Source organism: Notamacropus eugenii, chromosome 3 (genome assembly GCF_028372415.1).
Source record: "Notamacropus eugenii isolate mMacEug1 chromosome 3, mMacEug1.pri_v2, whole genome shotgun sequence".
In the NCBI taxonomy this organism is placed as follows: Eukaryota; Metazoa; Chordata; class Mammalia; order Diprotodontia; family Macropodidae; genus Notamacropus; species Notamacropus eugenii.
The window spans coordinates 363,397,299-363,412,574 of NC_092874.1; the positions used below are offsets into that span (position 1 = coordinate 363,397,299).

The following is a 15,276-nucleotide window of genomic DNA, read 5'->3' on the forward strand; positions in this document are numbered from 1 at the left end:
ACATCTCTCATGTATATTTTTTTTCTTTCCTACCCACAGCCACTAGCCTAGTTCAGATTTTCATTGATTCTGACTGGAAATATTATGATAGCCTCCAAATTTGTCTCTTTACCTCATTTCTCCCGTTTCAAACTTATACCACACAAAGCTATGAAGGTACTAATTCTAAGGGACACATCTAATCATTAAAGCCTAAAGAGTCCCTTATTGTTTCCAGGATCAAATACCAACTCCTCAGTTTGGCTTTGAAAATCCTTCATAAACTGACTCCAACCTACCTTTCAAGAGTTACTATATTTTACTCCCATCTATGCTCTCTTTAATTAAGACAGATTGTTGTTTTCATTTCTCCAGCATATTTCATTCTTCATCTTTTTATCTTTGTATTCTTCAGGAATGAAATGCACTTGCTCCTCACCTTTCCCAGAATTCCTAGCTTCCTTCAGAGTCAGCATAAATGCCACCACCTAAACAAAGCATCTCCTCATTTTCTCTCCATCAGCTTCCTACCAAAATTTCCTTGGAATTACTTTGTTTCAAGAAATGGTAAATATTGTCAAGGGGTTATGTAATGTGGGCTAGAAGAGAAAGCTCATGGAGAGCAATTTTTAAAATTTTCTCAGCAATTTAGAGCTTGGAACAGGGTTGTGTGGGAGGCTTGAGGCAAGAAGAAAAGGTCTGAAACAATTACTATAAGAATGGCATGGAGAATCAACTAAGGAGTAGGAAATGTTTGGTCTTCCCGCAATGACGTTTCAGTTGAGATTGGATAACAAATTTGTTATGACTTGAGGACTTTGCATACTACTTGTCTTCCTCTAGCTCTGTTTAGCATCAGGTAAGTAGGAATAGAGAAGAAACCATAGGCCAGGTCAGACTCCAGTCAGTCTAGTAGTTCAGGTTTGAGATTGAAAGTCATAGACTATCTAACCATTAACCAAAAACAAAGTTTAGTTAGCTTTATTATGGAAAGGATAATTATCAAGGATAGATACAACACTATTTCAAGCAGACATAATGGAATACCTGCTAAGTCTGAGGGGCCCAGATTCCTTGAAGACTAACCTTGTTGATCTTAGGTGACCAAGAAACCAAATCAACAGTTTCAAGGGTGAGGAACCTGTGGCCTGCAGGCCACAAGTGGTGCTCTAGGTGCTCAAATGTGGTCCTTTGACTGAATACGATCTTCACAGAACAAACCTCCTTATCCCTGGTTTAGGTCTTAGCACCCTGGATGATTTGAGTCTTGGGAACAATTTCCTTGCCTTTAAGTAGGGTAAAAAAGAAAAAAGTAATAATAATCTTTACTCTATAGTGGGGATGCTGGTTGGTGAAGATTCTGGTATAAGATAGATAGTGAGAGTAATCGAGGGTTAGGTTTTGGCAAGGCAAGAGGGTGATAAGAAAAAAGAACCAATAGATTTGGGAGTAGAGGATAGTGTGGAATTAAACTGGTAAACTACAGGCTTAAGTAGAAAGAAAGAATGGGAGGGGTTATGGCCTGAGAGAATACTGAGGAATGAGAGAATACAGTGAAAATGAAAAATAGGTTTAAAGGGACGATTAGGAAAAGTGAAAGAAGGAATTTTAAGTGATCATCAAATAATTGAGTATCAGCATCTATTATTATAGATTAATTGGTGGTGACAAGAACAAGGATGCACTCAATCCTGCGTGTGGCTGAGATGACATAAAAGAGTAGGTCATAATAACTGAATAGATTGAGGAACTAGCAAATTAGAGTGTTTGAGAGAAGAACAATATGTGTTTTTAAATAGATTTTATTAATATATTTTGTTTTCTCATAATCTGGATTTTTCTCTGTATTCTACCCTTCACCCCTCACAGTGAAATTCAAATAATTCAGGATTTTTTAAATAAATGAAAGGAAAAGGAGAGAAAACAAATTTAGAAAACTCAATATACTGAAAAAAAATCTGACATTATATTCAATGTTCCACATCCATGGAGACCACATGCCTTTCTTTCCACCAACTCCACCTCTGCAAAAGACAAGGATAAATATCATTTTATACGGTTTTTTTTTTGGAGAAAAATGAGCATTTTTATTTCTTTGTTTCACAAATAAACTGGCTGAAATAGTTGTTTCCCGTGGGCTAATCAAACAGACCAAATCCCATATCTTTATCAGACTCCTCCGACTCTTCCTTGGCTTCCACCTTGGCTGGAGAGGCAGCAGCAGGTGCAGCAGCAGTTGGAGCAGCCGCCACAGGGGTGGCCACTGCAAATGCCAAGGGGTCGGTCAGGAAAGCCTTCACCTTTTCAGCAAGTGGGAAGGTGTACTCTGTCTCCACAGCTACAGCTAAGACTCGCTTGTACCCATTGATGATTGAGTGGGGTACTGATGCAACAGTTGGGTAGCCAATCTGCAGACAGACGCTGGCAACGTTACGTACACCCTCTAAGAACTGAAGGTGCAAAGTCTCCTCCTTGATGTCCAGCACTTCAGGGTTGTAGATGCTGCCGTTGTCAAATACCTGCTGAATGATCAGCCCAAAGGAGAACGGGTAAATGTTCAGCATGTTCAACAAAGTGGCCTCACTGGTACCCACTTTGTCTCCAGTCTTAATCAGCTGCACATCACTCAAGATTTCAATGGTGCCCCTGGAAATCTTGGTGGTGATACCCAGAGCCTGGAAGAAGGAAATCTTCTCGGGACCCAGACCGGTGTTCTGGGCAGGCACAGTGACATCACATGGGGCAATGGCACCAGCACGGGCAGCAGTTGGCACCTTATTGGCCAGAAGTATATCCCTAATCTCAGTCAGATCCTCCTTGATGAACACAAAGCCCACATTCCCTCGAATATGAGGCAGCAGCTTCTCCAGGGCAGGGTTGTTCTCCAGATGACCAAGAATGGCTTTGCGCATCATGGTGTTCTTTCCCATCAATACAACAGCCTTACCACGGAGAGACAGCCGGATTTGCTGCATCTGCTTGGAGCCCACATTGTCTGCTCCCACAATGAAGCATTTTGGATAATCATCCAAAAGTTGGATGATCTTGAGGAAGTAATTGGATTTCCAGGTAGCCCTGTCTTTCCTGGGCATCTCGTTGGTACTTCAGGGATTGCCACACGGGGTTTAAAGACAATGTCTCTTGCACAAGGACCCCTGGGGAGAGCCATTTTATACAGTTTAAGGTCATATTTTTAAAATAATTTTGCTGCATTAATTTTCTCACAATCTGTAGAGAAGCTGTTTATTTAGACTTTATTTTCTCCAATGCATATTTTAACTTCATTAGTGTACAACAAAAAAATTAAGTTTATATATTCTATATGATACAAACTACAGGTAATTCTTTAGCATCTGGTAAGGTGAAATTTCCATTTTATAGAAATGACAAATCAGAAAACTTGGTCAATATATTTCCTGAGGTCTTGCATTTATGGACCATTGAAATTTCCTTCAGGAGTGCCTCAAAGAAATGTTTTCTAAATTTGTGACTTCATCATTTCCAAAACAGGGAATTTCAGAAATCTCATTACCTCTGACCAATCTGCCTTCTCTTCACTTGTATTGTTTCCTGTCATCTATTCTATCCAAACCTAGGATCACAAAGATTTAGGGCTAGTAGAGACTTTTGATATTACCTGTCCTCATTTCTGAATTTTACAGATGAGAAAACGCAGGTCCAGAGAGATTACAGACTTAACCAACATTATACAAGTTGGGAAATAGCAGAGGTGAAACTTGAACCCAAGACTTGGCTTCAAATCCAGTACTTTTTCTACTCTACTATTTTTCCCTGTTCCCTCAAATATTTCTGTCCTCATAGGATTGTTGTGAGCAAAGCACTTTTGAAATATATTTCACTTAATATAAATGTGACCTGCTGTTATTTATCAATGAGAAAATATCATGTGACATGCACAGAATTTTACTTTATTAAGATTTTGAAGGGGGGTAGTTTGATGTTAAAATTTATTTGCAGAATGATACAATTAGCATCATTTCTATTTGAATAGTAAGTTGGACCTTCAAATTCTAGCCCCAGGAGTAAGTCTTTTTAGTGAGTGCCAGAGTACCAGAAAGGGAATATTTCCATTGGAATGACTAAGACCACTCACCAAATATTTACATATCCTTTCACACCCTTAACTCTGAAATGAGGAATTTGTGACCTGGAGATTTTCCAACATCACATCAATTCCTTCGCTCTTCAGAATTCACAACCAAAATCCTTTCAGAAAATGTAGACTCAACCTGATTAGCAATCTCAAGACCATTTAAGAACAATGCCAGGAAATAAAGTAACTCAAAGCTTTGCTCAGGAGTTTGTTTATTATCTATTTGTCACAGGATAAGCATGGTGTTCACAATGAATGACTTCTATCCAAGTGGTTTGGGTGACCTACCTTGGACCTAGGACTGAGATTTTAGGAGTTCCCTCCATTCATGCTGAGCTTTAGCGTGTGGTTGGAGAAGACTGAAACTGCACTGAGGCACTGATAAATGAATAAATAAAAAATTATATTTATTTTTAATATAATAATATAGATAATAATGATAATAAATAATATAAATAAATAAAAAATAAACTGATAAATGAAAAAAAAACTTTGATAAAGGAAACCATGTGATTTTCCTTATTACTTACCTTCTTTCCTATTATGTGATCATTCCTAAATGCACCATGAAGCCCTTGGTTTACCTTGGACCAAGCACACTGCTTATATTCCACAGAAAAGCAGTCACCTGATGTTTTACCTAGTTGAGGCATGACCTTCTTCTCTGCAACTTCAGAGAGAAGAAAACGAATCATATAATGTCAAGGAGACAGAGGATGACAAAATTCAGAAAAGGAAGGGATAGCCAATGGCACCAAATGCTACAGAGACATCAAGGTGAAGAACTCAGAAGAAGCCATGACATTTTACAGCTAGAAGATTCATGGGTATCTATAAGAATGAAGTTTCTATAGTGGGAATGTAAACCTAGAGTTCACTAATAAAGTGTGTAAAAGAAATTAATTTGGAGGGTGCAGCCAAGACGGCAAAGTAAAACCAGGGACTTTCTTGAACTCTCCCCCAACCCACTCCAAATACCTGTAAAAAATTACTCTAAACAAATTCTAGAGCTTTAGAACCCACAAAATGGTGGAGTGAAAGAAATCTCTAGCCCAAGATATCCTGGAAGGTTAACAGGAAGGGACGATCATGCTGGGCTGGGAGAAGAGCACAGTTCAGCTACGCTGGCATAGATGGGGCCATAGTAGGCCTCAGGGGACTGAATCAGTTGCAGCTGTGGTGGTTTCCAAACTTTTTGGCCCGCAAACACCACAGATAACATAGAAACTCAGTGGGAAAATTCTGTCAATTCTGGATGAGAGAGGATCATGGTCCAGCCCCAAGCCCTGGGTGGCAGAGGTGATGGTAGCAGTGGCAGAAACTGCAGGAATGGCTGCTTCCAGAGCTCCTGGCCTTCAGATGGTGTGGGGATTCAGAGACTGATCAAAGGGGGATTGCAGGGATCTCTTTGCTGGTGCTAAAATAGGATTCTCTTTGTTTGCCCATGCTTGGGTCTGGTTCACAGATCAGGGTGGTAGTCCTGGGGCAAGGAAGAGCACTGGTATGGCAAAGCTTGTGGCTGCAGTGGAGCCAGTTCCAAAGAAGAAAAGAGTTGCTTGTGGTCACTTACAAACCATAACACAGGCCAGGAAAGGAATAAACACCTCTCTTTTGATAATACCATCTTGGAAGAACTGAAAATTTACAGACCCCTAGAAGTATTTCTGAAAACAGCTGCACAAAACCCATGAAGTTTGGCACAGGATACCCCACACACTATAAGCAGGATCCTACCTTGAGGAGTTAGAAAGTCAAGTATTTGGATGGAGAAATGAGCAAACAGCATAGAAAACTCAGAATATAAAAATCTTACTTTGGTGACAAAGAAGATCCAAACATAAACACACCTTAAGAAATAGACTAACCCAAAGGGCAAAAAAGTCAATGAAAAGAAGAATGCCTTAAAAAGTGGAATTGGCCAAATGGAAAAGGAAGTACAAAAGCTCATTGAAGAAAATAATTTCTTAAAATTAGAATAGAGCAAATGGAAGCTAAAGACTTAATAAGAAATAAAGAAATTATAAAACAGAAGCAGGATAAAAAAATAGAAGACAACATGAAATATTTCACTGGAAAAACAGATAATTTTACAATTATTGTACTTCCTGAAAGCCATGATCAAAAAAAGAGCCTAGACATCATCTTTCAAGAAATTATCAAGGAAAACTACCCTGATATTCTAGAACCAGAGGGTAAAATAGAAATTGAAAGAATCCATCGATCAGTTCCTGAAAGATTTCCAAAGTAAAACTCCTGGGAATATTGTAACAAAATTCCAGAGTTCCCAGGTCAAGGAGAAATTATTGCAAGCAGTCAGAAAGAAACAATTCAAGTATTGTGGAAATATAGTCAGAATAACACAATATTTAGCAGCTTCCATATTAAGGGATTGAAGGGCTTAGAATATGATATTCCAGAGGTCAAAGGAACTAGGATTAAAGTCAAGAATCACCTACCCAGCAAAACTGAGTATAATACTTTGCAGGGTAGAAGGGATGGCCATTCAATGAAATAGAGGACTTTCAAACATTCTTGATGAAAAGATCAGAGCTGAATAGAAAATTTGACTTCCAAATAGAGGAAAAAAGAGAAGCATGAAAAGGTAAACATGAAAGAGAAATCATAAAGAACTTATTGAAGTTGAACTGTTTGTATTCCTTTGTGGAAGGATGATATTTGTAACTCATGAGACCTTTCTCAGTATTTGGGTTGTTGAAGGGAATAGACAGACAGATGGACAGAGGACACAGAGTGAGTTTCATATGAAGGGAAGATATCTACAAAATAAAATTAAGTGGTGAGAAAGGAATACATTGGGAGAAGGAGAAAGGGAGAGATAGAATGGGGTAAATTATCTCATAAAAAAGGAAAGAAAAAGTTGTTATAATGGAGAGGAAAGGGGGGAAGTGAGAAAGAATGAGTGAACCTTACTGTCATTGGATTTGGCTTAAGAAGGGAATAATATACACACTCATTTGGGTATCTTACCCTACAAGAAAGTAGGGAGAAGGGGACAAGGGTGGGGGGAATGATAGAAGGGAGGGCGGATTGGAGGAGGGGACATTCAGAAGCAAGCACTTTTGAAAAGGAACAGTCAAAGAAGATAATAGAATACATGGGGGATAGGATGGATATATTTAGTCTTTCACAACATGAATATTATGAGAGTGTTTCACATAACTATACATATATAACCTATATTGAATTGCTTGCCTTCTCAATGGTGGGTATTATTGGATAGGTGGGGAGGGAAGAAGGGAGAGCATTTGGAACTCAATGTTTTAAAAACAAATGTTAAAAATAGTTTTTGCATCCAACTCAAAACAGGATGTACAGGCAGTGAGGTAGAGAAGTCCATCTTGTTCTTGAAAAACAGTGAGGGGGATGCGGATAAGAGGGGCTGTGGGGTAACACAGAATAGGGCAGAGTAGGGGAAGGGATAATCAGAATGTATGTCATCTTGGGGTGGGGAAGAGATGGGGAGAAAATTTGAAATTCAAAATCTTATGGAAATGAATATTGAAGAGTAAAATAAATAAATTAATCAAAAAAAGAGATGAGTTAATTTAATTTAGTAGACACTGGAAAAAAAAAAACCAAACCTTCCTATGTTCACTTGGGTGCTTATGACAGAAAAAAAAATCTATCCAAAACCTGTGTGAAATGCATATGAACCACAGATGAGTATTTCAAATGCTTATTGATGTCAGGTTTAGCACTCCCTACTGCATATTTCCATTTCCATGACAGGTTCCCCTATTCCCTTCCCTACCTGTGCCTGCAAACCACCTCTTGTTATTCTTTCTTTCTTCTAATTAAGGCTGAATCTCAAATTAGCTCTGTCTCAAACACAAGTAAAGGTTCATATTTCCTTAATGATCACTGAACAGGGCTAGTTGCCACCCCACAGCAACACACACAAACCAGTGGGATTCCATTGCTTGCAACAAGCAAAGGTAACAATTCACTCTTGGAACCCTATAAATAAAAGCCCCTGACTTTACCAACGCACTTCATGCAAACAGTACTCCAACTCTACTTCCCTTATACCTACTGTGTTTTCCTTCCTCATCTCCATCTCTTAGGATCCCATGTTTCCTTCATATCTCAGGTCAGGTGCCATCTTCTAACATGAAAACTTTCCCAATCACTCCTAGTTAGTACTGCCCACCACCTAAAAATGATCTTGCACTTATTATACATATATTTAGTATGCACTTGTTTAATGATGAATAGACAAATAGGGGCTTCAGTTTTTAAAGAATGAATTGCATGAACAGCCTAGTATGAAGTCATGTGAATTCTTGGAGAAACTGCCTTCAGAAGTGCAATATGGAGGGATGGCTATTTATCTACCTATATCAGAGGATGCAAAGTTATTCTCTGACAATTTCTTGATGGTAGCTTAATATCTGATGATAAACAAGTCTTAAGGCAGAATTGAGTATTCACAGAAATCAATCTCTCTCTCTCTGTCTCTGTCTCTGTCCTTTTGAATGAGGAGAAAGAAATATTTTAGACCTCTGGACCCTAATGAGACGGTACCTAAATTTCTTCTATTCCTGATATGCTTATTCTTTCCATATCTTAGGTTAATTTAGGTTAATGAACAGTTCAAATGGAATAGAATAGATTAGGAATTTATAAGCTTTAAAGGCTGGAGTCACCACAGGTCCATCACATGATCACCATATCAGAGTCCTCCAATGGTCTCAGTAATTGAACTCTGTGAAAAGTCAGTTCTGAGGTGCAATCTGTTTGACCTAGTCCAGTCACGAATTGGCCTGACATTCAAGACACTGTCCTGAAAGCAAGGGGGTGACAGATCTATTGGTTATGCAACATGAAGAAGTTAATTTGGTAGGGTGGGGGTGGGATAGAGCCAAGATGGCTGAGGAGAAGCAGCCACCCAAGGGAACTCTAACATTTCCCTCTAAACAACTTTAAAATAATGCTGGAAATTGAATTTGAGAGCAACAGAGGAAATAAAAGGGCAGGGTGAAACATTTTTTTCCAACCTAAGACAACTTAGGAGGTGAACAGTAGAGGTCTGTAACACTGGGGTGGAGACCTATCTGGAAGAAAGTGCATACAGTACGAAAACCAGTGGCTGGAATTGGAAGCATACTCATCTGTGGCAGCAGCAGCAGCTTTGAGAACTCAGACATGGTAACAGGGTTGGACAGCTGGTCAGAAAGAGATTATAGGGGCCTCTTTTTGACCCTAGGTGAAGCAGACACCGATTGACCACTCTCTTGTCCATATACAGTTCTGGACCACAGTTCCAGGATAAAGAGGAGCACTTGTGACTTCTCACTAGGGAGGAGGAGCTCTGGTTGAGGTTTCAAGGCAGAAAGGAGCACTAGTGCTTATGTTTCAAGAGAAGATGGCACCTGGTCAAATTTCCAAGACCAAGAGGAATGCAAATACTTGTCGCTGTAGAGGATCAGGGCCTCTTCCTGGCCTTTATGACCAGAGCACAGACCAGAAGACAGTGACTGCACCTTTCTACAGATCACAACATTTTGAAACCCTGAAAATTTGTAGAACCTCAGAATTAGCTCTGAAAACAGCAGCAGGAAAAGGTCTGAACTTTGGGATGCTGCCTAACCACTCTAAGGTTAGCAGAGGCCAACATTAACATAAAGTAAAAAGTCAATATATAGGCTATAAAAATGAGAAACAAGAACAAATGAAAAGAACTTGACCATAAAAAGCTTCTACAATGGTAGGAAAACCCAAGACACAAACAGTAAAGACTGCAATGTGAAAGCAGCTACAAACTAAAGCCTTAAAGAAAAATGCTAATTAGACCCAAACCAAACAAGAATCCCTGGAAGCCTTAAAGAAAAAAATAAGACTGGTAAAGGGGAAAATGGGGGTAAATGACAGTGATGCAAGAAAATTATGAAAAGAAAATTAAGACTAAGAAAATGACACCTTAAAAAAAATTGGACTTATGTAAAAGGGGCACAAAAATTCACTGAGGAAAAGAACTCCTTGCAAGGAAGAATTGAACAAATGTGAATAAAAAGTACAGAAGCTCATTGAAGAAAATAATTCCTTAAAAATTAGAATTGAATAAATGGAAGCTAATAAAAACAATAAAAGAGTCAAAAGAATGGAAAAAAAAGATGAAAATGTTAAGTATCTCATCAGAAATTTTGCTGACCTAGAAAATGGATTGAGGAGAGATAAATTGAGAATTTTTGGAGTACTTGAAAGTCCTGTTTAAAAAAAAAACAGTCTAGACATAGTGTTTCAAGAAATTATAAAGGCAAACTGCCCAAATATCTTAGATCCAGAGTGTAAAATAGAAATTGAAAGAATCCACCTATCATGTCCTAAAAATGATCTAGGAATATTATAGTTAAATTCCAGAAATCCAAAGTCAAGGAGAAAATACTTCAAGCAGCCAGAAAAAAATGCTACTGAAATATCATGGAGTCACAGCCATAGGATCACACAAGATTTAGCAGCTTCCACATTAAAGGAACTGAGCACTTACAATACGAAGTTCTAGAAGGCAAAGAACCTATGATTACAACCAAGAATAGCTTACTCAGAAAAACTAAGTATAATCCTTAATGGAAAAAATGGAAATTTAATGAAATAGAAGACTTTCAAGAAGCTCTGATAGAAACACCAGATTTGAATAGAATATTTAACATTCAAACATAAGATTCAAGAGAAACATAAAAAAGGTAAATATAGAAGAGAAATCACATGGGACTAAATAAGGTTAAACTGCTAAATTCCTAAAATGGTAAGCTGATTTGCATATTCCTAAGAACTTTTTCAATCTTAGGGAAGTTAAAAGGACTTTCCATAGACAGAGGGGATGGGTGAGTTCATTATACTGGAATGATCTCAGAAAAAAATGAAAAGAAGAGGAAGAGAGATACACTGGGAGAAGGGAGAAACAATGGGAAAAATTTTCTCACACAAAAGAGGAAAACAAGAAAAAGCTTTTATGTATAAAGGGAAATGGGAGTGGTGTGGGAAATACTTGAACCTCCAAAAATTCTCATCAGAATTGGTTCAAAGAGGGAAGAATATACAGACACACACACACATATATATGTATATGGTATACATATATGTATGTGTGTATGTAATATATATCTATATATTGTGTGTATGTATATATGTATATTCAGTCATCAGTTGGGTATAAAAATCTACCTTACCCAATATGGAAATGAGAGGAGAAAGGGATAAAGGGAAAGCAGTTTATGGGGGCCAGTGGTCAGAAGCAGAACAGACTTTTGAGAAGGGACAGAATAAAAAGAGAAAGAAGAAAATAGGGTGGAAGGAAATACACAGTAATCATAATTGTGAAGAATGAACTCACCCATAAAATGGAAGCAGCAGAACAGATTAGAAACCAGAATCCAACAAATTGTTGTTTATAAGAGACACACTTGAAACAGAAAGGCATACAGAGGGTTAAAATAAAGGATTGGAGAAGAATTAACTATGCATCATCTGAAGTAGAAAAGGCAAGAGTAGCAATTGGGATATCAGACAAAGGAAAAGAGAAAGCAGACGCAATTAAAAGTGACAATCAGGGAAATTACATTTTGCCAAAAGGCACCATAGAAAATGAAGTCAAATAAAAATATTTTATATCAAGTTTCTCTAATAAGGGCTGCTTTTCTCAAATATATAAGAAATGGAGCCAAATTTATAAAAAGAACTATTCCTCAATTGAGAAGTTCTGAAGGGATATAAACAGGTAGTTTTCAGAAGAAAACATCAAAGCTATCTGTATTCATAAGAAAAAAGCTCTGAATCACTACTGATTGGAGAAATACAAGTGAATACCACTTCACACCTATTAGAAATGACGAAGGTTGGAAGGGATGAGGGAAAATAGTTACACTAATGAACTATCGGTGGAATTGTAAATTGGTCCAATCATTCCAGAGAACAATTTGAAACTCTGCCCAAAAGGCCATAAAACTATACACTCTTTGACCCAGTAATGTCATTACTAGTTTACACGCCAAAGAAATCAAAGAAAAAGGAACTATACGTACAAAATATTTACAGCGGCTCTTTTGTGATGGCAAAGATTTAGAAATTTAGGGGCTACCCATTAATCGGGGAATTGCTGAACAAGTTGCCACATATAATTGTGATGAAATACTACTTTCTATAAGAAATGATGAGAGTTTGGGCTTCAAAAAACATGGGAAGATTTAACATGAATTGATAACGAAGTGGTGAGAAAAACTAGGAGATCATTGTGCATGGTAATAGCAATATTGATGATCAACTGTGAAAGACTTTATTATTCTGATTAAGACAATGATCCAAGACAATTCCAAAGGACTCATGATGAAAAAAGTGGTATCCACCTCCAGAGAGAAAAATGAAAAATTCTGTGTTCAAATTGGAATATAATTTCCCCACTTTTAAACTGTTCTTGGTTTTTTTCTTGCAATATAGCTAATGTAGAAATATGGTTTTTTTCTTGATTTCACATGTATAATTGATAGCATACATTGCTTGTCTTCTCAGTAGGTAGTGGAGGATGTGTGAGAGAATTTAGAACTCAAAATTTAAAAAGAAAAAAATGTGAAAATTTTAAATAAATTTTTAAAAAGTTTTAAAGAAAAGGAGTGAATTTGGTGAGGGGAATGCTTTTCAGCCTTCATTTTACGTGGGAACCTATTCTCTCTGGGACTGGTGTATAGAAGAGGTAGTTTATTTTGGCTTAGAGGAAAATTTTTGTACCTCTATCTTATTATCCTTTTACTCTTTCTCAGTAAATATCCTGCTGGAAAAGTTAATTGAAGATAATTAGCTACTTGATAGTGAGAAGAAATTGACTGGTCAATTGAGTACATGTTATTGGGGAAATGGTAACTGGTAGAACAATATTGAAGGGAAAACAGTAAAGAGGGTATAATGAACTGTAACATTATGAAGATATCCTTAACCATATGAGGTTACTCTAAGAACCTTAAAAAGAGAGGCAGTAATTAGGCTGTGGGGATTTGACCCACTAAGCTGTGTGGGGAATGTGAATTGTGTCTAGCACATGGGTAGCACTTAATAAATGCCTGTTGAATGGAAGTAGGTGGATGACGGGAAAGGACAGAAATGCAATTTATTTCTAGAAACATTTGTTAGGTGCCTACCATGCACAGTACCCTCAACTAGAAACATTAGGGATACACTCGCATACACAAAAGTAACACCCTATTGAAACACCCTACTCACATTCTACTGTGAGGATACAACTTATGAAGAAGAAAGTAAATCATGTGTGTACATACTTGCATATGTATAAAATATGTGTATTTTTACGTATGTAGTTAATGCAAAACTATTTCAAGATGGAGGAAGTAACATATGTAGGACTGAGGCAGGGAGAAAAGGCTTCATAGAAGATGTGGCATTGGAAGCTATGAGAGAAATTAGGGAATTTTTGATGAGGGAATCACATTTTACCCACATAAGACCACTTAGGCAAAGGCACTTGAAGAAAGGGAGAAGAAATCCTGCGCAAGAGGGAACAGTTAGCAGATCACTTTGACTGGACTGGTGTACATGAAAAGGAATAAAATATTAGGAAATAAAACTGGAAAAGTAGTCTTTTAATTCTTGGCTAAGATCAGGAAGATTCATCTCCTTGTGTTCAACTCTGGCCTCATACACTAACTTAGTTATATGACCTTGGGCAAGTTACTCAACCCTGTTTACCTCACTTTCTTCATCTGTAAAATTAACTAGATGAAAACAAAGGCAAACCACTGCAGTTTCATTGACAAGAAAACCCTAAATGGGGTCACAAAGAGTCAGACATGACTGAAAACAATTGAACAACCACAGAAGAGTCAGATAGGGAGCCACTAAAGCTTTTAAGTAATGTACATGACATTGTCTGCTCTCTGTTTAGCACATCAATTTGGTAGCTATGTGACAAAGGGATTACTTGGGAAGAACTGTAGTAGAGGTAGGGAGTTTGGTTAGGAGACTACTGAAAAACAGTGGGTATATCAGTACCTGAATAGAGGAACAGAGCCAGATTGATTCAGAGGGCCTGTAAGAAAGCCACTTTGCCCAAAATTCCAGAGGAGCTCTACTCACCTGCACTAGGTACAGTTCTTCAAGATGTGTGTGTGGGAAGGGGATCAGGGAATGGGACTGTAGTGGCATTCTTCTCCAATCTGCCTTTATAGCTGGGTCAGCATGCATACTACTTCTGAAAGTAGTGACCACAGCTGTTTCCTATTATTAACATGCCACCTGTGATACTGCCTGCTGATTGGCTGTGTCTAATCACTGAGATACTCCATTAAAGCTTACATTTAATGTATCTTATTCCTTCAGAGATCCTATTTCCCCAGCAACAGTTAGTAACCAGTGTGTCAAATAAACTAATTTTTGTTAATTTGTCAATGCCTGATTCTTCCCTTACTTTATTTAAATTCAAGCTCCCTTAAAAAAAATCCCTTTGGGCTTGAATCAAAGCCAAAAAAATTTAGATTGGCCAAAGAAGGTTAAAAGTTTTCAGAGTGGGACTTTTCTTGTCTTTCAAAAGACACCTCACAAAATTTTGTCTAGTGTGTTTATTACAAAGATTAGCCCTTCCTACAACACTGAAGATGAAAAAATAAGAGCAGTTCTCTAAAAAGAGATTTAAAATAATTAGTGAACCAGACCTTTCTTTTCACTATCTCTGAAGTGCCCGAGCCACCCAGGGTTCTGAATTACATGCTGGTCCATCTCTAATTTAAACAGATACAGGTGGGGATCTTTGTAGTTTTTGAAAACAGTCATGGTCACTAGCTTTACTGCTTCCTCTCAAAAGACCCAGAGCTCTAAATTAGCAAGAAATAAATGAAGAAGTAGGCTTAATGTGACTAGGTTTAGTGGAAGGAATGGCCTATTGTGTCAGTCATATTATAGTCAGTACTATTTGCAATTCAGGTTTTCTTAATTATGAACGTATCCCCAGAGGCCAACTGCATTCCTACTTACAAAGCTGTCTGTAGGAAAACAAGCTTCCGTGATGAGGTAAGCAAGAAACTCACTGGAGTGCTCTATTGCATCAGGGCAAGGGATAATAGAGATATATAGTCATTATGTGCCTTAGTGTAGTTGAATTGGAAGTTTTTAACTTGGTTTTCTAGGCTTTTTTTCAGTTGCATGTTCAGTTTATCAACCTC

General features: G+C 37.7%; 1 pseudogene; it reads right to left on the reverse strand.

Annotated features, from left to right (window-relative positions):
• Positions 1-1,763: 1,763 nt before the first annotated feature.
• On the reverse strand, positions 1,764-14,317 carry LOC140496940 (large ribosomal subunit protein uL10 pseudogene; annotated as a pseudogene).
• Between the last annotated feature and the right edge of the window lie 959 nt (positions 14,318-15,276).